Source organism: Diabrotica virgifera, chromosome 7 (assembly GCF_917563875.1).
Source record: "Diabrotica virgifera virgifera chromosome 7, PGI_DIABVI_V3a".
Taxonomy (NCBI): domain Eukaryota; kingdom Metazoa; phylum Arthropoda; class Insecta; order Coleoptera; family Chrysomelidae; genus Diabrotica; species Diabrotica virgifera.
Genome location: NC_065449.1, coordinates 140,107,526 through 140,130,940, shown reverse-complemented (window position 1 = coordinate 140,130,940; position 23,415 = coordinate 140,107,526). Strand labels below are relative to the sequence as shown.

At 33.6% G+C, this 23,415-nt stretch overlaps 1 protein-coding gene across 2 annotated transcripts in view; it reads right to left on the bottom strand.

Moving 5' to 3' along the window:
* LOC126888063 (atrial natriuretic peptide-converting enzyme) overlaps window positions 1-23,415 on the bottom strand; it is a 331,414-nt gene that overhangs the window by 232,478 nt on the left and 75,521 nt on the right. Inside the window, exon 1 of one of the 2 annotated variants that reach the window (XM_050656081.1) lies at window positions 22,129-22,257. The exons of the other annotated variant lie outside the window; for it this stretch is intronic. The gene's annotated coding sequence lies outside the window, so the exon portion shown is untranslated. Of the gene's footprint in view, window positions 1-22,128; window positions 22,258-23,415 lie in introns of those variants that run through there. 2 annotated transcript variants of the gene reach the window in all.

Below are 23,415 nucleotides of genomic sequence, written 5' to 3'. Positions count from 1 at the left end.
TTTATTAATAAATTAACGATGCATTTTTAAGTACAATACTTTTTCACTAATAAAAAAGGAAGTTCGTAGAAAAAGTATAGTGTTCTACTAGCATGTCATGGCTATTAGGCGAGTGTCGTAATTCATCAGAGTGAGTTATATCCATCATTACAATTACATGCACGTTGAATAATATACTATTTCTTTACATTTTTTATTCTTTTTAATACGTTGAACAAATATTATTCTAGTATATAATTGAGATAATAATTTATATTGTTTTATAAAATTGGACATACATGAATACATGTGTGAACATGCTTAGGTAACACAATTATTTGTTTGTGTAATATGTAAATTTTTGTGAAATACTTATCGTGAGAATTATTTTATGGGTGTGTGTAATACGTGTTTAGCAAATTAATAAAGAAAGCAGATGATTTATTAAATATTAAATATTTATTCTATTAATAAACGATGTATAATTCCGATATTCCTAAATTAATTCAAATAAGTTGCAGTTCATAAATATTAACTATGTATTATAACAAAATTAAAGAAGTTACTCACTGGAGTAACTCTCTACTTGTCTGTATTTTTTACCACAACAAATGCTTAATGATCAACGGGCAGATTGCTGCACTCAATGGAATTAATAAAAAAAATAATAATACAATTAAGGATTATAATATTATATGACATCAAAGAAATGGTACGTCCTAGAAATCCCTAAATCCCATATTTCTCAAGTCAGAAACTGGGAGATCAAAGTGCTGGTAATCATTACTCCATGCTGTGTAAAAAACAACGTAATAGCTACCAAAAACAACAAACTGGTACAAACTAGCCGAACACCGATATGAAAAATTATTTCAGTTAATTAAACAGAGTGGACAAAATGGAGAAGTTCAAAGATCAGTTGAACCAGCAATACAAATCTTATGGAGTTAACACTAATGGAGTTAACCAGGGAGTCGGCGAACTAGAAGTTTTTCACTATTGGACTATTGGACACTTAAGTGAACGGGCTCGTGGATGCACAGCTGTAATTATTATTATTAAGAAAAACATGCAGCATTTCCAGAAAGAGATAATCAGAGATCATGAAATACAAACTACCTTTGTTAGTGTTGGGACTAATGGAGTAAAAATAAACAGTTGTGCAATATACTGTTGTCCATTGCTGGACACAGATCTTCCTCGAAATTTTCCATCTGGTTCGATATTGTGCCTCTTGTATCCAATTCCTATGGCAACGTTTTATATCATCAGTCCAATATATTGGTGGGCGACCTCTGCTTAAGTAGGCATTCTCTTTTGGTCTTCATTCCAGTATCCACTTTGTACATCTGTTATCTGTCATTCGAACCACGTAATCCACTTACAGTGTTGCTAATCTCTCTATAGCATCGGCCACTCCATATGCAGTTGTCTAAAACTAAGATTTCAAACCAGAGAAGATCTTTATCTACAAAGTCAAAATCGAATACAACAAATTCGAGCAGCGGCAAAGGCAGATAATCGTAAATAAAAAAGAAAAACTAGTACATAAAGTTAACTATCCTTTGCAAGTCAGAGAAATAATGAAAGAAAGAAGAAGACCAAAGGAGAGTATGGCAGAGAATCAAAAATCTTGAAGACAAAAGAAAATTCAATAGAATCAGCTACCAGGTTATCCAAGAAAGCAACCTGAGAGAAAACTTCTGAGTCGTAACAAACTAAAAGCCATTAAATTCCTTGATAGTACTAACTAGATAGTATATACTCAATGAAGGAAATACTTGGCAGTGAATTGTGGCATGAAATGTTACTTATTGTTATTGCTTACTAAAATAATAGTCCTAATTATAAAATTATAGAATTATAAGTACACATAAAATTATAGTATAATTTTACACGCCAATCAGCGAACTTCGCAATTAATCACTGACAACTATTTCGTTTTCTGACTATAGATGCATGAACAAGTGTATAAGTGATAATTGTGTATTTAAGTTAGATTAAGTATTTGGTTTTCTACTCCTAGTCTAGTCGCAACATAGGGGGTCCCGTGGGAAATTCTAGCTCGCCGTGATTTGATGGTGGTATTAATTACAGATTTTTTCGGTTGCTGAATCCAACGGAAGTGGTCTGGATGCCCAAATATGGTGCGTTTAATTGTTATTAACAGGTTATGGTAAAATTAGGTATTTTTCAGGAATTATTAGAAGCCCTGTAAATAAATTGATAGTGTTAAGGTCTTCTCCGGTGTATTTTTGGTCGCTGAATCGAATGAGACTAAGTAGTCGCGATTACTCAAAATATGTTTTTATTTTGCTAATAACAAAATAATTGTTTATTCGCCGAAAAGCTCGAAATAATGCGCTATCTACAGTAAGTTTGTAGTCTTTTTCGTGTTATTTTTATACGCTAAATCGATTGCCACTAGTCGTGATAGCTTAAACCAAGCCGGCCGACCGCCCGGGGCGCCAATTTTTAGGGGGCGCCAAATTTTGAGAGGCGCTGATATACCTATAAATATCATATTTTATACATTCATTATTTTTTTAGACTTTATAGATTATCTTTGGACTAAGATTACTCCTAAGACAATTATTATTGAATAATTGTAACAATAAGAAAACTATTTCTAGCTCACAAGCTCACAAAAGTTCTGTAATAAAAATAATGCAACCTAAAAATTATTATGGCTTTTAAAGGTCATTTGTCACGTAACAAAGGTCATTTGTCATTTTACCTATCACTTTTATGGTAACAATGTTATACATACATACTTAAAATACACGAAGATCAGCTTTACGAAGTATATTAACAAATTTATGAATAGTCAGTGATATTATTATACTGGCGCTTGTCATCATAGCCTCACTGGTTAAATAGTTTTGTCTTCCTGTTCTGAAAACTTTGCATTATCAACATTGTCGTGTGTTCGTGGGTGTGTAATTTGAAATAAAAAAAACAAACTGGGTATGTATGAAATTATTAGAAATGACAAGGTCTTTTTCATATTATGAATACATATAATGTAGAAATTTGTTTCGAATACTTTGTAAGCGTTAAGATGTTTCACTTTTTGCATAAAAACGGCACGACCGACGTATGGAAAAAAGATAGAATAGATTTTTGTAACACAAATTGAACGAGCAATTCCAAAATTATTTTTTATTTGAAATATCTCAGTGGCGTATCTACTATGTTTTTCTTTAAAAAAATTCAGACCATTAACTGTATTCGTGCCAACAGTAGATATAAAATTCTCAATTTTATGTCAAAGAATGCGCAATAATTACCTCTTAAAACACATCAAATTTCATTTACATATCTCAGTCGGTTTTAGAGCAATAAATAAATCGTCAGTTTGTAAGAAAAATTTCAACACCCCATATCTCGGAAACGAAGCATTTGCGGACATATGTTTATAGAGCAAACTGTCATTATTTTTTCATATAGAATTACCCCTTAAAGTTTGTCGCATTTATTTAGAAACACCCTGTATATAAGGATTTCCACAGTTTTCACTGTATTCTTTCACTCAACCGTTCTCTTCAGTTCTTTCTGTTTTGCCAGTCATTTCCTGTGCAGATTTATTTTCTATTGCTTCGTCCATTTTATCTTTGACAGATCTTCGGGGTCTGCCTCTCTTCCTTCTTTCTATCGGGCTCCAATCTGTTATTCTGTTTAACCAACGATTTTGGTCTGCTCTTCTGCCATATCCGTACCAGGTTAATCTCTTTTGTTCTATGGAGTCTATTGTCTCTTGAATTCATTACCATTATTGTCTTAATCTCTATGTTATTTATTCTATCTCTTCTATAGCTTCTCCTTAGGTATTCCATCTCTGTTGCTCTTATTTTGCATTTGGTTTTCGTATTTTTTATTCAATTTTCACACCCATTAGTCATAATACTTCTTGTCATGGTGTTATATTTTCTTCTTTTTGTTTTTATACTTATGTTCTTATCCCACAGTACCGGGTTTAATTATAGTATGCAGTCTATTTTGTTTTACCACTCACTAGAACCATAGTTTGGTTCTAGGTATCGAGTCATAGACCTACTCATCAGATAATAAAAAAATTAATTAATGATTTTATCTGAATTACATAGATGATTGTAAGGCCAAGGATATGACAACGGCTCTAACATGAAGAGAAGAAATAAAGGTGTACAAGCTCGCGTTTGCAAAGAATATCTTCGTGCTCTTTTATGCTAAGTGGATGCCACTCCCTCAATTTAGTTATTGGGGATGCAGCTATATCTTGCGTACAATCAACATGTTTTTTGGTATTGTAGAAGGTTTATACACATTTTTTTCTGCTTGTTGATCATGTGCATTTATCTTTTACCTCGCTCCTTCGTCGCTTGAACTTCAAATGTGCTCGTTATGCTATGCTCTATGTTGGATAAGTTATAAATAATAACTATTGTACTTTTTTCTAAATAAATATATTTTACATAGTTCTGTAAGGTCAAATTTTGATATTTTGCCTTTTTTGCTATTTTTTTATATTCGCAGTAAATTTGTATATTGTATATTCTTGTATGAAGGAGCACCAAATTTTATTTTGCCCGGGGCGCTCAAAACCCTAAAACCGGCCCTGCTTTCGACTTAAAAATTGAAAGCATAACCGACTGGTTATTGAGCACAAAAATTTTGCAATACTATCGCATAAGATCTATCTCGGGTCTAATATAATCTCGGGTCTAGTATAACTAATTGGGATTGTCTATATAGGGTCTAGTATAACTAACGATAGTAACTGTGAAGCAGAAGTTCGGAGACGTATTGGCTTTGAAAAAAAAATGCGATAAGTCGCCTAACTAAAGTTTGGAAAGACAGATCTCACAAAATATCAAAATGAGACAGATGAATGCCCTTGTATTCTCAATATTTCTATAAGGGGCAGAGACTTGGACTTTTCGCGCACGCGAGCGCCAAAAAATTATGTCTTTGAGATGTGGTGCTTCAGAAGAATGCTGCGCATATCTTGGACAGCTCGTAGGACAAACGTTTCCATTCTAAACCAAACTCGAGATTAAGAGAAGGCTGTTCACAATATGTCTGCAACAAATTCTGCATAGGATAAAATCTCGGTGTTGGTCACTTAGAGTATGGAGCAGCAGGCCTACGTTCTCTCCGATGAGACTCCAACAAGAGTCGAAAATCGTCGATTCAGAGGGCTGGACTGCGCTCCGTATTCTAATTGAAAAATAAGATTGTTTGCCTTCGCATTGCAACTGAATAAAAATGCAATTTTTATTTTATTTTTGTATTAGTCATTACTTCTTTGAGTAACTAGGTCCATTTTCTGTTGGAATTTACCAGCTGAACAGACGGGGTCGTAAGTTGTAAGTTTTTTGAATTCCCTCTTGTCTTCTTCGCTTCAGCATCCATCTGGCTTGCAAATTTTAGAAGCCTTGGAGGTGTTACCAAGAAAATGGACCAATAAGTTTTCAATTTAAAAATCTTTTAGTAATATTTTAATATTTTTAAATATTATTAATATTGCTATTAGGATTGAAAACTACTTCATCTTTCAATTGCCAGATTACGCTAGTCACCTAGTCCATTCACGTCAGTTGCGGTGTGGGGGATAAACTCTCGGTGTTGGTCATTTAGAGTATGGAGCAGCAGGCCTACATTCTCTCCGATGAGACTCCAACAAGAGTCGAAAATCGTCGATTCAGAGTGCTGGCACTGCGCTCCGTATTTTAAGTAAAAAATAAGATCGTTTTGCCTTCGCATTGCAACTGAATAAAAATGGAATTTTTATTTTATTTTTAATTCTGCAATTCTTCGGTCATGTGGTTCGCAGAGGTGACGATAGTTTGAAGATATTAATTGTTTCTGGAAATGTTCCGGGGAAAAGATCAAGTGGACGATCATGCTGGAAACTCATTCTGCGAAGCTCTCAGATTAGTTGAGGATAGAGACCAATGAAAAAGATAATAGATAATTTACCTAATGTATGAAAGGAAAAAATTCAAAACACATAATTATTGTAGCCGCCAATATTCAGTAACGGTACAACATATAAGATATATTTACTAATTTTTGTGGTTATTTTATGACTATTTCAATATTATTCAATTTAAAAATGATGGTGGTATTAAGCAACACATAAACCAATTAATAAAGAGTGGTAGCGGTCAATACACCAAAAATTAATGGCAATAAACACTACTAAAAACAGTGTTGTAGTGTAGTGTAGGTCACTGAAACGAAACCTATTAACACTATTCAGCGAGCCACGCGTTAAATAGCTATTCAAACTAATAGACCTAGTTAATTTCCAGGTCGGAGAGGTAGTTTTAAATTTTATTTATTTATTAAACACCAATAAGGTGCTTAAGAACATTACAATCTGATCAAATAATATAATCAATGAGCAATTTATTTCTAACCTAAATTACTACTAAAAATTTAATTAGGTTCTGTTAGTAATTAACAATAATCAATAATCAATTCTTGATTGCACAAATATTAACCAGTACCATCACTTGCACCGTGCACTACTTTTCACTTAACTAACTCAAAGGGTTTCTTTCTCTTGAGTCTTCTAGCTAGATCCGTGTTGTCGAGGAGCTGGATGGCCTCAACATTGACGTGTTAAAGAAGTCGTTGTTCGTGACTCTTGGCAAATTTTTCAATGGCCTTGTTAACAGTATCCATGTCTAGGTCCCTATGGAGGTCACTGTTCCTATAATAGTACCAAGCAGCGTTGATAATGCTCCTTAGCACTTTGTTTTGAAGTCGCTGGATGATGTTTAAATTACTATTACTAGCGCAGCCCCATAGCTGGATGCCACATGTCCATATAGGTTTTAGAATCTGTTTATTCAAAAGTATTTTGCTGTAGATTGAAAGAGTGGATTGTCTTCCCAATAGCCAATACATTTTTTATACTTCATGTAAAGCTGTTCTCGTTTCTTTTTAACATGGACCCTCCTCCGTAGCCTAGCGTCTAATGTAATACCCAAATATTTTGCGGTATCGGCATATGGTATCTGAGTATTATTTACGATTTACGTTAACACGAAGTATCGTTTTTTCTTGTTTGTAAAATTAATATGCTTCTTTCGTTCATTTAATTTCATTTAATTTAATTCGACAGCATTTAGTCCAGTTGTTATGTCTATTAACAGAGATTTGTAGTTTCCTTGCTGCTTCCTCATGATCTTCACCTACGACCAAGATTGCAGTATCATCAGCAAACGTAGCTATTGTGTTATGATCTACTCCAGGGATATCACTAGTCTCTAATAGGTATAGGACCGGTCCTATCAAACTACCTTGTATGGCTTTTCTAGGACGTTGTTTTAAGATTTCCCCAAACACAGGTGCGTTGCTGCGATTGATGTTTAATTTAATTTCGTCTGCCACTTCTTTTGGAGTCTTCTTCTTTTTGTATAGGCATGACTCTGTTTTTTCAATGTACCTCTAGTAAGTTGTCGTTCCATCGTTTTCGTGGTATTCCCACTGATCGCCTTCCTATTGGGAAACCTTCTCTCGCTGTCCTCGCTGCTTCTTTTGGAGTTACTAGTTTAATTTCACCATCTTCCTGTGTGATATTTTCCCATTGAATGTTTCCTCGAGATATTCAGCAAATTTATTAGCCTTCTCTAAATTGCTTTTTGTCCAGCTTCCATCTGTTAAGGATCATTATGACCTCAGCCTCTTTCCTTATTTGGGGAATATATATTATTCTGAACGAAGCATTTATAAGGGTATGTCAGTTTTACTATGGCTTTTCTAGGAAGTTGTTTTAAGATTTCCCCAGTAAGTAAGTCAAACCCAGGTGCGTTGCTGGGATTGATGTTTAATTTAATTTCGTCTGCCACTTATTTTGGAGTGACTAGTTTAATTTCACCATCTTCTTGTGTGACATTTTCCCATTGAAGTGTGTTATCATCTTCATTTGGCTGAAATTTTTCCTCGAGATATTCAGCAAATTTATTAGCCTTCTCTAAATTGCTTTTTGTTCAGCTTCCATCTGTATTTCTTAGTGGAGGATTTTGCATTATCGGTCGTTTTAATTTCTTATCGGCTCTCCAGAGGGAATAATCAGTTGAGCTATCATTTGTCAATTCTCTTAGATAGTTACTAATTGACTTGTTTTTATTTTTTATAATTTATCGTTTAAGCTGTTGAGTAGCATTATTTAGTTTAGTTTTATTAGATGGAGCTCCAGAGCACTGAAAGATCCTTCTGAGTTTTCTTTTCTTCTTGATTAGTTTTCTAATTTATTTTGGGTAATTATTACCTTTAACTCTATGAATCAGTTCAGGTGAGGTTTATATTATAAATGCACTAACATTTTCTTTCGTTCGTAAAGGATTTATATTAGCATCCAGAAAATAAGAATATTTAATCGGTTTAATTTTTAAAAGTATTAAGTAAATATTACACTCATTCAATGTTTTGGTTTCGTAAGTAGATGACATTGATTTATGTAATCTAGGCCACGCATAGTGAAAACTGCAAGCAAACAAAAATACTGCTATTAGTAATTCACGGTCACATTAGACAAATATGAAATAATTCCAAACAAATATAATTTAGATACGTAAAAAGGCATGAGAGATTATTCATTATTCAGAAACAGACTTAGTTAGAGTCCAGACGGGGTAACAACCATCCAACACCAACTAGTTACTGTCATTATGTAGTGCGTTAATAAAGATATTCAAGTACATAGTGTTTCAAGTTAATCAACCCTATCACCGGTGGTTGTAGGGTGGCAACCACCATACGTTGGTGCATTGAATTTAACGCTACATTTTATTACATAAATGACTATCACTACTCCGTTGAGTATTTTATGGCCAATTTGATCACTGGTCTTCCATCGTATTTATTTATTTATTTAAATAATCTAGTATCATCCACAAAAAGCATTTCGAACAAACTTCGAGTAATTAAATATATCCAGATAGTGTAAAACCAATCATATCTATATAAAATATAAACATAATTTTGACCTTTCTTCTTCTTAATATGCCATACTCTACTTTGGCGTAGGCAATTCCTCTGCATCTATCTGTGTTTTGTATCATCAATTTAACCTCTTCACTGAATGGCTGTGTCGAGAAGTTTTACTGGACAGATTATGACTTCGTGGTTTGCCCAAGTCATTCGAAGCGGTGACTTTGATAATAGTTTTTATCTGTATTGGGAATAGAATTTGATAAAGACATTAATGCCTGGTTGCACCAACATATCTTAAGCTTAAGACGTGGCTTAAGCTCAGCTTACGAAACATACGCTTTGTACCATTGAGTCTTAGATCAATTTTCAGCGTGCCACAATGGATTGCTACCTGAATTGAAAATTATGGTGCAACGTACGTGAGACTTAAAGTGGCCCTATCTATAGACTGAGCTGGGCTAAGCTGGAGCTTAAGATTTTTTCGCGCAACCAGGCATAAGAGTATGTACCATTCCAATACATCGTATTTCCATAGTAAAAGAAACTCTCGAAGTACATAGTGAAATCCAAATCGAGAACGAACTAAAAAATATAATGCAAGTTAGAAAATGACCAAGGACCTAGACAAGGAGATGCATTGGTGTGCAATTATTATGTTTAACATTATAATATTAGAGAAAATAATTATCAGACAGTCATGAGTAATACTAGAGGGGCGGATAACAACAAAAAGTATATAAACACTAGCATTTGCAGATAATATCGATATCATTACCACATATAGGTGAGACAGAATGATACAAACATTTTTAACTCGACAGGAAAAGCGTCACCAAAACAGTAACGTAAAAATTAATAAAGCAAAAGCGAAATCCGAAAGCTTGAAAAATTTTACACACATACCAAAATTACAATAAAAATGCACTAGAAATAAACAAACCAAGATACGTTGAATGTTAGGAGCAGCGCTCCCAAATCATGATTTGGGAGTACTCCTTGTAATATTCAAGTGTCTTGATTTGTTTATTTCTAGTGCATCTTTATTGTGATTTTAGTATAGCTTCACTAAATCAATAATGGCAACGGAGAGGTTGAAAGAAGGACAGTAATTAAGAACAAAATATATATCATCGACTAATTAACCATTTGAAAGAGCATAAGAGCAATGGAAAGGCAAATGTTGCACATAAAACTATTGCATAAAAAGAGAAACGAGTGGATAAGAGAGAAAACCAAAGTTAGGGATGTTAGACAAGAAGTTGCAAAGTTGAAATGGAGATTTGCCGGACACACTATAAGACAAAAGGAAGACCGATGGAACAAAATTCTCATAAATTGGAGACCGTGGCAATATAAACGAAGCAGAGGAAGACCACAAATGAGATGGGCAGATGATGTCAAGAAGCACGTGGGCTCTAGGTGGATAACTGTAGCGACAGACAGAGAAGAATGGAAAAGGATTGGGGAGGCCTATGTCCAAAGATGGACCGAAGAAGGCTAATTAGATAGATAGATAGAATTAACCATTTGGGATCCAAAAATTATCAAGATCATTACCAGACAAAATGAAATATACAGGATCCTGATGAAGTCAGATATATGTAATAATCGAACAAAAGATGGCCTTAAGGACCAGATATAATAAGGTAGACACCAAGGGAAACGGTCAAAAAAACGACCTAAACAGATTATAGGTATATAAAAAGTAAAACTAGATATGAAACTATAAAAATTCCTAATTGGAAAAACAAAGTAAAGAACGCGGCAAAGAAGGGTCGTCAAGCTAATATTTATGGTGAGTGGGAATTAATCACACATCAGTTGCACTAAAGACGTAAAATGGAAGGGAAAAAGCAACCGGAAGTGATTACGAAGGAATAATTTGCTTGTAACAAATTGAGCTGTTTAGGTCAGCCGTAAATAAGACGTAAATACGACGAACCTAAACGGCTTTCAATCTCCGATGAGAGCCGCACAAGAAGGACACGAAAGAAGGATAATGCATAATCAAAGTTGTTCACTTTACTAATAAAAATATTTTGAGAAAACTAACCAGAAAATATGAGTGGTAATGAAAATAAACTTAACTTTCTCATCAGCTACAGGTACATAGTTGTATAGAAACTGAAATAAGAACACCAACATAACGTATAGAAATTTTCCAATCTAAGTGGCAATCTGACAAAGGTACCACCTACTCTGATGACCATGTACGAAAACAATTGATTAGTTATCATTTTCTATCCTTCGTATATGTCGAACGAGCACGATTTGTCAGTCTTCGCATTTATATCAGTAAACAACACTACATTAAGAAAACCTTTTCGACTTCGTTTCTGGCATAGATACGGTACGAGCAGTTTATATACAGTCGACCCCGCAATAAGCGGGTTCAAATACACAACAGAACTTCTCTAGAAAGAAATTTTTGCACCTAGGTGAGTCGACGTTTTCTTATGTCTAACTTTATGGTTTGTTTCATTAGGTCTTCCTCCTTCCTGGCTTCCTACGGTTTAGTGATATCCACTACCTTATCAGTTTGCACGGTCTATTTTCGTCCATGAGTTCTACCTGCGGTAAAAATCATATGCAGATTACCTTGTCGAAGACTTTGTTGAAGCTATCGGAATTATGATTCTATATCATAACTTTGCTCTTATTTTTCTTTAATTTACATTTTGTAACGCTAATTATTTTCTCCCAGATGTCCAGATAATCTAGTGTTTCATAAACTTTATATACGTTTATTGTATATGCTTGTCGAAAATGAATTAACAATATTATATTTAGTGATAAAGTATGAACTAGTCAAAATATGTTTCATTGTAAAAATGTGATTTATTACCGATCTGTTCGTAGTAAAGGAAGCTTGAGATTCGCCTAAATGTAATATTAACTACATTATTTCTAATTGACATGACATGACATGACAAACATTGTTGTAGAAATTGGAAGTAGTAATTAAAAATTTGTATTCCGGCTGAATATACTGAGTTTTTAACGTATGTACATAATAACTTTTTTCTATGGATGCTATACAATGTGCAACTTATCTCACTACTTATATACATTCAAAACGAACAATTTCTCAGGCTGTGAGAAAAGTCGGCCATTGCAGTAAGAAATATTTTTTCTCATGGGTTCCATACATAGAATCGCGGTTTCCATGGTAACATGCACAATACAAACACAAATATTTTTGTCCAATAAAATGTGTCAAATCAAAACTTACCAGGAATTACCTTTCAAAACTGTTTAAATATAACTGGTAACTATAATTTTAAATAAATAAAAGTATATAAATATTAAGAATATTAAATATCTACAACATATGTGTATAATATGTATTTTATTTAAATTTTGGCATATAATCTACATAAAAGCACCTAAACTATTTAATTTTGAAGTTTGAACTCTTGACAAAAACGCATCCATAGAAAAAGTACAGTGTACAACACGTGAGAAAACGACATATTGCTCCCTCGCTTGATTTGTGGCACTCGCCTAGTACCTCGGCTCGTGCCAACAAACTTCTGCGCTCGTGAGAAATATGTCTTTTTTCTCTCTTGTTGTACAATATACTATTTCATTATCAACATTTAATTTATTTACTATTTTTATTGGACATTAACCACAATCTCAGTTTAAAATACATTTATTTTAAGGTTTGGATTTCCACTTCGGAAGTCGTTCTCAAAATATAAATTAAACTTTTTTAATAATAATATTTAATATTTTGATAAAATAAGAATATGTAATTAAATTTTTGTTTTGCTCGCAAATTATTTATTTACTGCATTTTTTGACATTAAAGTTCATAGTTGTTTATCAACAGTTTAATATCATCAATAAAACAATACATTCCGATCTGCAGAACACCTTTAACAGTAACGGTACAGCCATTGATTCTGTTCCACTTATCTGATTCTTGAGAACTTTTCGCATTAAGTGAGTGAAATTATAACAACGATTTCAAGGACGAAATGGAAAATCGTCAATATAGATTTTATTAAAATTGATAAAAAAAATGAGTAAAACAATTATTATTTAAGAAGTGTAATTTTAGTAATAAATCTCTTTTTTATAAATATAATTTAGTACGTTTATAACATTTGATTTTGTTTGCATCCCAACTGTTCTATCAATGTTTATGTGCAGTAAATGAGTGTTAAAAATATTTTGTGACACATTACTTAGGCAAACATGTTTGGAATAAAATAAAAATTAGTGTACAATAATTATGAAAATATTGGTTTTAATGGTATAGACATTAATCATTCAGCCAGTCGCAATCAAGATTATAGTTTATCACTAGCTCAGGAAAGTAATGTGTAGTGTGTGCGTTGAGTAAATGTCTTGTTATTTAGTAAAGTTGACATCATAATTTTTACAAAAAGACGCTTTTGTATCCGAACCTCTGCGATGTATGGAAAGTTATGTCGTATCCTGAATAATTTAATGATTATTCCCCATGTGAAGCACGGGCCACTCAAGAATAATATCACCACAGTTCTTCTCCCGCTTACCATAAAAGGCGACTAAACTGGGAGGCAGTCGTACTCTTGTGCGGTCGCGGCCGCTAATTCTTGAGAGGCGACGAGAGGGAGATAAGAGTAGTTGATAACCGGAGCCAGGTTCTGACAGTTTCCCCTAACCCATTCCGTATCTGGTTGTACCACCATCTCTGGCGGGAATTGAAAGAAAACACCATCTGGAATTCACGGCCACATCCCCAGTCTACGACACTACCCACATCGCCAACGCATGGTCATTTTGACTCAATAATATCTATTATGTAGGTATCTATCCAACACTCCGAGTACAACCAAGAAAGGGTTATCCATCCTTCGATCCTTCATCCAGCCAAAAACGTCTAGAGTTCTGCCTAGAGAAAATGTTTTAAAACTTATTCATCAAGCACCAAATAAGACGTTTTTAATGAACAAAATTGAATTAGTATTTGGTGTATTTGGTGGATGTCGACGGCAACAACTGGTGAATATGCTAATTACTCACGTAGAATATAGAAACGGTTCTCAGAATGATATTTTTGTTCCTCAAAGAGATGAAATCACAGAAGAGTGGAAAAGGCGCCGCAATGATGGTGACTCTGTATGGTAGTACTGAAACATCGTCAGACATATAAAAGCTAAAAGATCAGTAGGCCGTCCACAAACAGATGAATGGATAATGTTGGAACCGATTTATCTAGGATTGGAGTACAATAATGAAAATAGAAGCACAAGATCATTAAATATAGACGGCTATAGTAGATGCGGCGAAAATTCACCGGAGGACCGATGGACGGTGGAGTTGCAAACTCAATCAAGAAAAAGAAGAATATGGAAAATCATTTTTTGTGATAAACGTACCAGAGTCAAAAACCGACAAAAGCGGGTTTTTACCATTATTGATGAAGACAAAATGAATACATTGATGCTAATAAAAGATTACATGCCTTTACGGCTACGTGGTTGTTCAGTAAAAAAAATTTCTAGCCTATAGACAAGGTCACTGTACTGTAGGGGAGAGTTGGATAAAACGGGATAGTCGGATAAAACGGGATACCTAGCCTAGAGACTGTAGAGACCCAACTAGTGCTGCTATCAATCGGACAACGACGAAAACTTGTTGTCGGTCGTCATTTTAACATTCTCAGTTCGTTTTACCTCGATGCCATTATTTGATGAAAAGTTGTTGTATTTAGAATTCTTTGACTCTATTTTTTTGGTACTTTGTACTTTTAAGTGCGTTGTTTTCTACATTATATTGCCTACATATCTAAACATATAATTCCGGTGACTATTACATTTAATTAAGCACTCATTAACGAATATTCTCATGTGTAGTCTATCTCATTTTACTTTCACGTTTAGGCAGGAGCCATTTTTGTTTTGAAAAATGTCTGAGTTGGACAAAACGGGACACTTATAAGTTGGATAAAATGGGATACAGTTTTTTATGTCCCCTTTTATCCACCTATTTATTTGTTGGCCTATTAATTTTTTAAATAGCGATAAAGCGTGTTCTTATACTGCATCAGAAAAGAACAACATATTTTTATGCGACTGTTGTTCTGATATACGTACCTAGTCCTAAATAAAAGGTCTTATTTTCCATTTTGCAATGAAACATAAAAAATGCCTATTTTTAAGTTTCTGACTACTGAAGATATTGTTTTTCAAAGGTAAATTTTGCTTTGCAGTCTTATATCTACTTAAATTAAAGTTCTAACGAAAATTCATTTTTAGAAGAAAAACATTTGTTAACATCTGTTTTATTAAAAAATGATTATCCTTTATCGTTTATAAATAAGAAATTGTCAAGATTGGATCGAATGGAACAGAACAACGTAGAACGGGATCCTACAACATCCACAAGAAATAATACGAGGAAAATATCAATACCATATATAAAAGGACTATCCGAGAAACTTAAAACAATAGGAAATAAATTCAACATTTCAACAACATTCAAAACAACAAACACATTGAGATCTATTCTATCTAAAACTAAACCTAACAATGAACAAGAAAAAAGAAAGAATTGTGTTTATAAAATACCTTGTGAATGCGAACAATTTTATTTAGGTGAAACATCAAGACCATTAGACGTTAGAATAAGTGAACATCAGTCTTATATTAAAAATAGAGAATTTGATAGATCTCAAATATGTCAACACGCATGGGATAATGAACATAGAGTTCAGTGGAGAGATTCAAGTATAGTCCTGAAAGAAACAGATAGTAAAAAGAGAAAAATCAAAGAAGCGGCTCTAATTATGCTAAATGAAAACAATTGTGTCGCAAATTCCTCGGTAGAATGCAGTAGGATGTGGTTACCCATACTAAAAGAGGAAGTCAATAGAAAGAAAATGCCACGATTAGTAAGTCATTAACATATCGGGTTAGTACATATTTTATATTTTAGTTTTATTTATATAATATTTATGTATTATTAATATTATTTATAATTTAAAATAGCATACATACATTAAAGTCAGAATTTGGTATTAGTTTTGACAGTAAACTAAATGTAAGCCCAAATACTTACGATGTCGAGATAGTATCACGAGGTTTTTTCCTGGTTTTCGCTCGTGATTTACTATGGAATCTCTAGCTCGAGAATTTTACTGCCATCGTTGCATTTGTTGTCTTTTTAAAGACAGATCACATGCTATGATTTTTTTGTGGCGGATATTCTTGAGTTGGGGTTGATTTTATGTAATCGAATGAACTATCTTTTAGTAAAGTCGTCCCAGGAAACGCAACTCATCAATATTGGCAATATCATTTTACAGTCTTCTACTTTAAGATGTATAATACGCCTGAATTACCGATATAAATGAGTCAGATTAAATAAATTATTAGAAGAATTTTTTACTAAGCAACAACATTTTTGTTTATTTAGTATTATTTTGTATTTTGACAACGACACCCGACTTGGGCGTCGAAACGTTAATAAATTCATTTTTTTTTTTGGTAAAATTGTGGCTTATTTCCCATTTAAAATAGTTCATTACTTAAATATACTTTTTAGATAAGTTTATGCAAAAAATTAAATATTGTGAACCTACCCCGTTTTATCCAACCATGGTATGCTAAAACGGGATGTGCAGGACTTTAATAAATTTTTTTTTTACTATTTTCCAGTCATTAAAAGTAGCTAAAAACATGTTTTTTGTGTGCTTCAATAAATGTTATATCTATAAAAAATAATAATATGATAATTTATTTAACATTTTTTCCGTAATACAAATAAACAAGAATGGTATCCCGTTTTGTCCAACTCTCCCCTACAACAAGTTAAAAAAAAATACATTTGACAAAATTGCCTTTATCATTGCAAAAAATCTAGATTTCAGCGATCCTGATAAAAATAAATAGGTCTGCGTCGAACATCGGCAATTCTTCTGGCAGACGCTAGAGCCAGTATGATAACGTTGAAGCGGCATGATGGATGGAAGAGTACGTCAGATGCTGAAGGATATATAGAGGGTAGTTTATCATCAAAACATTGGGTTTAAAGGGGATGAGGGATGCTGGTAGGCATATCTTCCGGATACTTCTGGATCTGGCTTTTCCTTACAAAAACTTAATACGCAGACAATCAAACCTGAATCAAAATTTGCTGTTGGCAATCTATCTATTACCGGATCTTTCCAGAATGGCCAGTTTTGTGTGAATTCCACTAAATAATATTATGTAGTTATAATAATTTATTTTCATGTTTTGTAACTTTCACAATAAATGTTATTAAGATGTTATCAAAATTTTTATTTTGTCTTGATGCGAGTACGGGCCATAAAGTGCACTTTATACCCGCACGGGCATTACATTTGCTATTATCTAGTAGTTAACTTAGCAATAAATACGCAATATAGAACAAGTATGACATAAAATATACTGGCAAGTCTATTTTCTCAACATTAATATCACAAGGGAGTGAGAATAAATTGACAATAATGCGACAATTTTTCGAAAATTTATTGCCTGGCAATAGACACGAGAGCCCGCAGGGATCGAGTGACTAGTGCCGAATGGAAACGAGTTTGAGAAACAAATTGCAGCATTATTTTCTTATTTATTCTTACTATCGTGTGATATTCGAAAGATTAGTTTTTAATACTTACATACAAAATTCCAGTCTTGTAAATAAACATTCAGTGACATTTATCACAGTTACTGTTTTTCAATTTGTCGAAATGAACAACACAATTTAGCAAATATTTAGACGAAAATATCAATAAAATATTAGTTAACACTTTGGCTCCCATATGAATCACCGGTGATACATCAGCTTCAGTCGCTGTTATACCGGCATAAATTTGCATAGATTTCTGTCTGATACCAAGCACACTGCGGTTATAAATTTATTCTCCGATTCAGGAGATTCAATTTTTGAACAGGAATCCGCAAAGAAACTGAATCAGAAAATTTTTAATACTGGGGCGGCCTCACAGCATGGACTAAATAGTTGTCTAAATGCTAGCGCTGTTTGAAATGTTTTCAAAAAAGACACTAAGGTATTATTTTTTTATCTGTTAAAATATATCTTTTTTTCTGTAACTTTTTATAATAAAATATTTAGCAAACAAAGCGTGATTGTTCTAATATTATTTTTTTTATTTAATGGCATAGACATTAGTCATTCAGCCAGTTGCAATAAATAATATACAATCCTATCCCTAATACAAAATTAAACAGAAACAATATAGTGATACAATAAATAATACAATACAATAATAATACAATAAAAAAAATAATGGATCTCTGATAAAGTGATATAACATTTATGATAAAAAAGGATGCAAATCTGAACTTAAATCATAAAAAATATCATGCCGGAGCACAAATCCTAATAATAATTATTAATAGTCGTCAAATCTTGCTTTTTTCTTATTACTTTTGCAACTTGACTAAGATGAATCTCCACTGATGCCCACTTGTCCTACATGCTATTAGGTTCACTTACATCCCATCGGCATACTCTGTTTGCCCGATTTTATATACCAACAATATTAATGGTCATTTAAACTATACATGCTATGTACTAAGAGTATAAGTCATAAAATAGTTATTTATGAAACAGTTCGTGAAGTACGCTTTTTGAGAACGCACGCGATGTTTAGAGCACGAGCGACAGCGGAGTGAGTGCTATACACCGCGTAAGTTCGCAAAAAGTACTTCACGCACAAATAAAAAAACTAACACTTCGTCACTGGAATTCATTTCTATTCTACAATTTTTAGAACTTTGACATTTAAAAATTCTAACTTCTTTCAAACCACAAAACTGTCAAAACTTTTGTTGCAATTTATTGCTCATTATGTTATCACCATGACAACGCGAACGTTAAGAATATTTGATAATATGAAAGTGTGCCAAAAAACAGTGCGAAAAAGTAAATCCTATTTAAAATACATTGTTACTTCACGCACTGCTATCTATAATGACAGTTTTCACAAACTAAAAACTTAATACATCTATGCCATACATAATATGACATACGGTAGATAAAAGATTTTTCGGCATTATTCTATATTTTGAATTATATAATAATTAATAAAGTAGGGCAGAGGCACCACTTATGGCCACTTTAAGAACTTTCTTTATTATTTTTCTCTTGAGAAACATGAAGGATTCGAATAAAATCTTTCCGCTCAATGCTATTTGTAATTTCGAATTAGCTCTACTAGGAAATCAAATGATCATAAGGATTCAATTTAGAATGAAAATATTATATCGTTTTATATTTTGAACAACAAAAATCCCCACTTTTGGACATGTGTTTCTACATTTGGCCATACAGTTTCCCCACTTTTGGCCACCCAAAAAATAGGTACAAATAAAGATATAAGTTGATATTTATATGTTTAAATATTTATTGAACTACAAAAATAGGTAAAACAAAATAAATTTCTGGTAATACAAATAGGTAAAAAGTATTGAAAAATGTTGTAAATAGTGTTTATGATTTTATATTTGTTCATAAATGTTTAGTTTTCCTGGAAAAATAGTCTTAAATTTTCTTCCTTGTTCCTGGACAATGGGATCGGGTAGTTTTCCTAAAATATCGTTTTTATCTATACTGCAAACATTATTTTCTATAGGACAAAACACAGTTTTCTCTTCATTAGCACTTTTGAAACATTGTATCTCATACTCTTCTGTTGAAAGGACATCTATAATTTTGGGCAACATATTTATATGTTGTCGTCGATCTTTTACCCAGTTGCTTAAATCTTGCAAGCACAAAGTCTCCCAATTTGAGATCATCGGTATCGAACATTTCAATATTTTCTTGTTCTGGTTCCACGAAGTCAACATCGTCTTCACTGCTACCAGTTTCCTCCCAGTCTTCATGTTCTTCCGAAGAAGAGTCTGAATATAGATCTTTAGAGACTCCTTTAAGTAGGGTACGAAAACGTTCGAAAAAATACTCAAAAAAAACATTCTGCTGTCATCCAGCCTCTTTGACTTTTCCCTAAACCCCAACCTTTAGGAGCTGCTTTATACATAGCAGACGGGATCCGGTCATATTTAAAAATTGTTAAAGGTGGAGCGAATTTTCCTTCTGCATTAACTGTGAAAAGCGTAGTTACATTTTCCTTATCTGACGAAGTTCGTTCATCGTAGATGTGTTTTCCTCGTGGTCCAATTACAGTACCACTTTTTGGGGCTAAACAGAAATATGTGTCATCCATATTATAAATCCTTTTTGGATAATCTAATATACTGGTAGCACTCATATCACTTAAATTCATACGAACCTCGTCGAACCATTTACCTATTTTCTCTTCAGTTACTGCACCTCTACCACCGTGAATGTATTCTGCTTTCTTCTGGGAAAGTTGCTTGTGCCTGTTAAGGAAGCTGTAATACCATTTTCTTCCTGGTCGATCATTGGCAAAAGGAGTTTTAATATTTGCCTCTCGAACGCCATGCTTATTATCTTACAAATCACAGCGATATGGCCATAGGCGGGGTAGTGGCCATAACTGGTGCATCTGCCCTACTATTACCAAAGTAAGGTACTATTACCAAAGTAATTTACAGGAAGAAATAAAACGTAAATGTGATCTAGCAAAAGTCGCCACAGCAAAAATGACCACAATATGGAAGGACTGTCAAATTTCAAGAGCGTTAAAGATGAGGTTGATCAACTGCTTAATATTTCCAATACTGACATACGGATGTGAATCTTGGATCCTGAGAAATTCGGAAACAAGAAAGATAGACGCCACTGAAATGTTTTGTTGGAGACGAATGCTACGAATTCCTTGGACCGACCATAGAACAAATAATTCAATTTTAAGGGAGCTAAAAGTTAGCCAACGACTCTCCAGTAAAGTCCATCTCCAACAATTAAAATACTTTGGACATGTTATGAGAGCCAACACAGAAAACATGTAAAGACTCATTATACAAGGAAAGGTGGAAGGCCGAAGATCACGAATAAGATCCCCAACAAGATGGATCGATCAGATTACAGGAATATGCAAAAGACCTATGCATGAGTTAAAAGAAATGACCAGAGACAGAGATCTTTGGAGACAGACAATACACGACATCACGTCGACCACTACACTCCCTACGGGGGGGTCAGGATTGAAGAGAGACCAAAGTAGAAAGTAAAATAGTTAATTACTAATTAATGAATCATGTTTCATCACCATTTTGATATTTAGTTGTAATAGTTATTTCATCAGTCGTAAAAAAGACTTTGAAAAGTCCTAATGAAAAATTTTCATTTTTGACTTATACTCCTGGTACATGGCACGATAGCTATACTCTGCATGGTATTACCGGTGATACACATGGTCCAGAAATAAACCAAGAAGGTTGATCACCGGTGATACAACGGTATCACAACGCAGAATAATCATAGTGTCATTGGTAGCCAAAGTGCCAATTATTTATAAATACAGTTTCATTCAGAGGCTAATTCAGCGCGTTATCGATATTAGTTCGAGAGATAGTAGCCGCACCGTTTTTCGAAAGTTCTGCGAACCTTTGGCAACAGTGTGTCGGCAGTACGTGACACTATGAAATACAGGCACAAGGCACAATATTATGATAATATGAGTAATAATTATGATAATCCAGGCATAAGCTAAAAAAATGTATTTGAAAAAGGTGTGTTTTTTTGTTCTTCTTAATATCAGTACAGACTCGTTTGTGTAATATTTTATTAAATTATAGAGTAATTTCCACATACTAACATATTTCTTAAATTGGGCTCTGTACGGTCATTCTTTACTATATTACGAGTATGTGTGGCAAATATCTCCGAACAAAATATTCAAAATTAAAGCTGCAATCTTGGAACGCGTTTTCCGTCTTGATGACGCACTGATGTAGCCTCTCCATGAAATAATTTTACCGAAGTACACTCGAGCGCTTAAAATTGCCGAATTGTATTGTTCCCGTGACAATTTGACATTAGGTGCAGAACTAAAAGTTTATTATGGTTCATTTTCTTAAACCTGACAGTCGTCAAAACTGTGAGCAAACTCGTTGTAATTAAACAGAAACAAAATACCTAAAATTTATTCCCAGTATAATAATGTAAGTAGATTATTCCCGGTATAATAATAATCTGATTGGACATAATTAAACACGTGATGAAAAATCTTACTACACGATTGGAAATTAAAATCATTAAAAAAATAATCAAGATAACTTTATGAAAACCATTAAAAGGTAATAGTATACTTACCGAACAAAATATAGGAGGAAGTTTTTGCTGTCGGACACCGTAAAAGTAGAGAAATTAGCATACTATAAGTGTTTGATATGCTTCATGCTCCAAAAGATTTTGTTCAACTTTTTTTCTTTCTTTTTTTATTTATTATCTTGCAAATAGACGTAATACTGTAATGTTGTTCATATTATAATAATTACCAAATTGACGATTTTCACAACGACATTCTCAAAAAAAAACACATTCTTAAATAATTCACCAATCTAGAGCTTGCAGTTTTTTTTCAATTTCATGTTAAGGTTAATGTACTGTAGGCTAACACTAATGTTAAGGATTAGATAGATAATAACAATTAGGTATAGATTGCCAGTTAAAAAACAATATTAAAAGTGGAAAGAAAAACGAAAAATGCAACCTATAACGGTAAATCAACTGATTTAAAAGTACGTCTCCTCTGGAATATCTTGGCCACATTATGATATACTCTGAAAAATATTAACTTTTGCATCTCATTATTTAGGCAAAGACCCAAAGTAAACCAGTTCCTGGTAGAAAAATAGCATTAGGGCTGAAAAATCTGAGACAATGGCACGGCAAATCGACCACATCATTATTTACAGCTGCTGTACTGATAGTAGAACCACATCAGTGGTGCTACAACCCTTGGTGAGCCTCGACCTTCCCCAGTATATTTCGGTAGTCGTATCTGTCCATCACCAACCGTTCCCAGTTACTCGTTTGTGTGGGTAACTTTCATTTTCTCTTGACACATGTTCAGCCCATCTAAGCTTGCCTATTTTTATGAATGATTTTACATATCTACCATTTACTATTTATTTAGACTTCTCGTACATTTCGAGAAGTTATATGGCCTTCTCAAATACCATTCTCGCAGATTGCGTTCATTACCTACTCTTCCTAGTATCTTCATTTTGAAGACGAGCAGATGATCTGCGTCTGTTTTGTAGCTAGACCTTGTTTCTGATCCATATGTCAACACTTCATATGGAATTGGGCAGGACACGTCACCAGATTATCAGAAAACCAATGGACAAAACGTATTGTCGAGTGGAAGGCACGAGAAGAAGCACTACGGAGCAGAGGACGCGCACCAACCAGATGGAGGTTCCATGACATCTCGTAACGCGACAGTTCGTAACCGGACAAGGTAACGGACAATTCGTAACAGCGACAGTTCGTAACGGCGACACTTCGTAACGGCGACAGTTCGTAACTATACAAATTCGTAACGGACAATTCGTAACGTCTAAATTGAATTATTCTATTTATTTTTGTTAACGT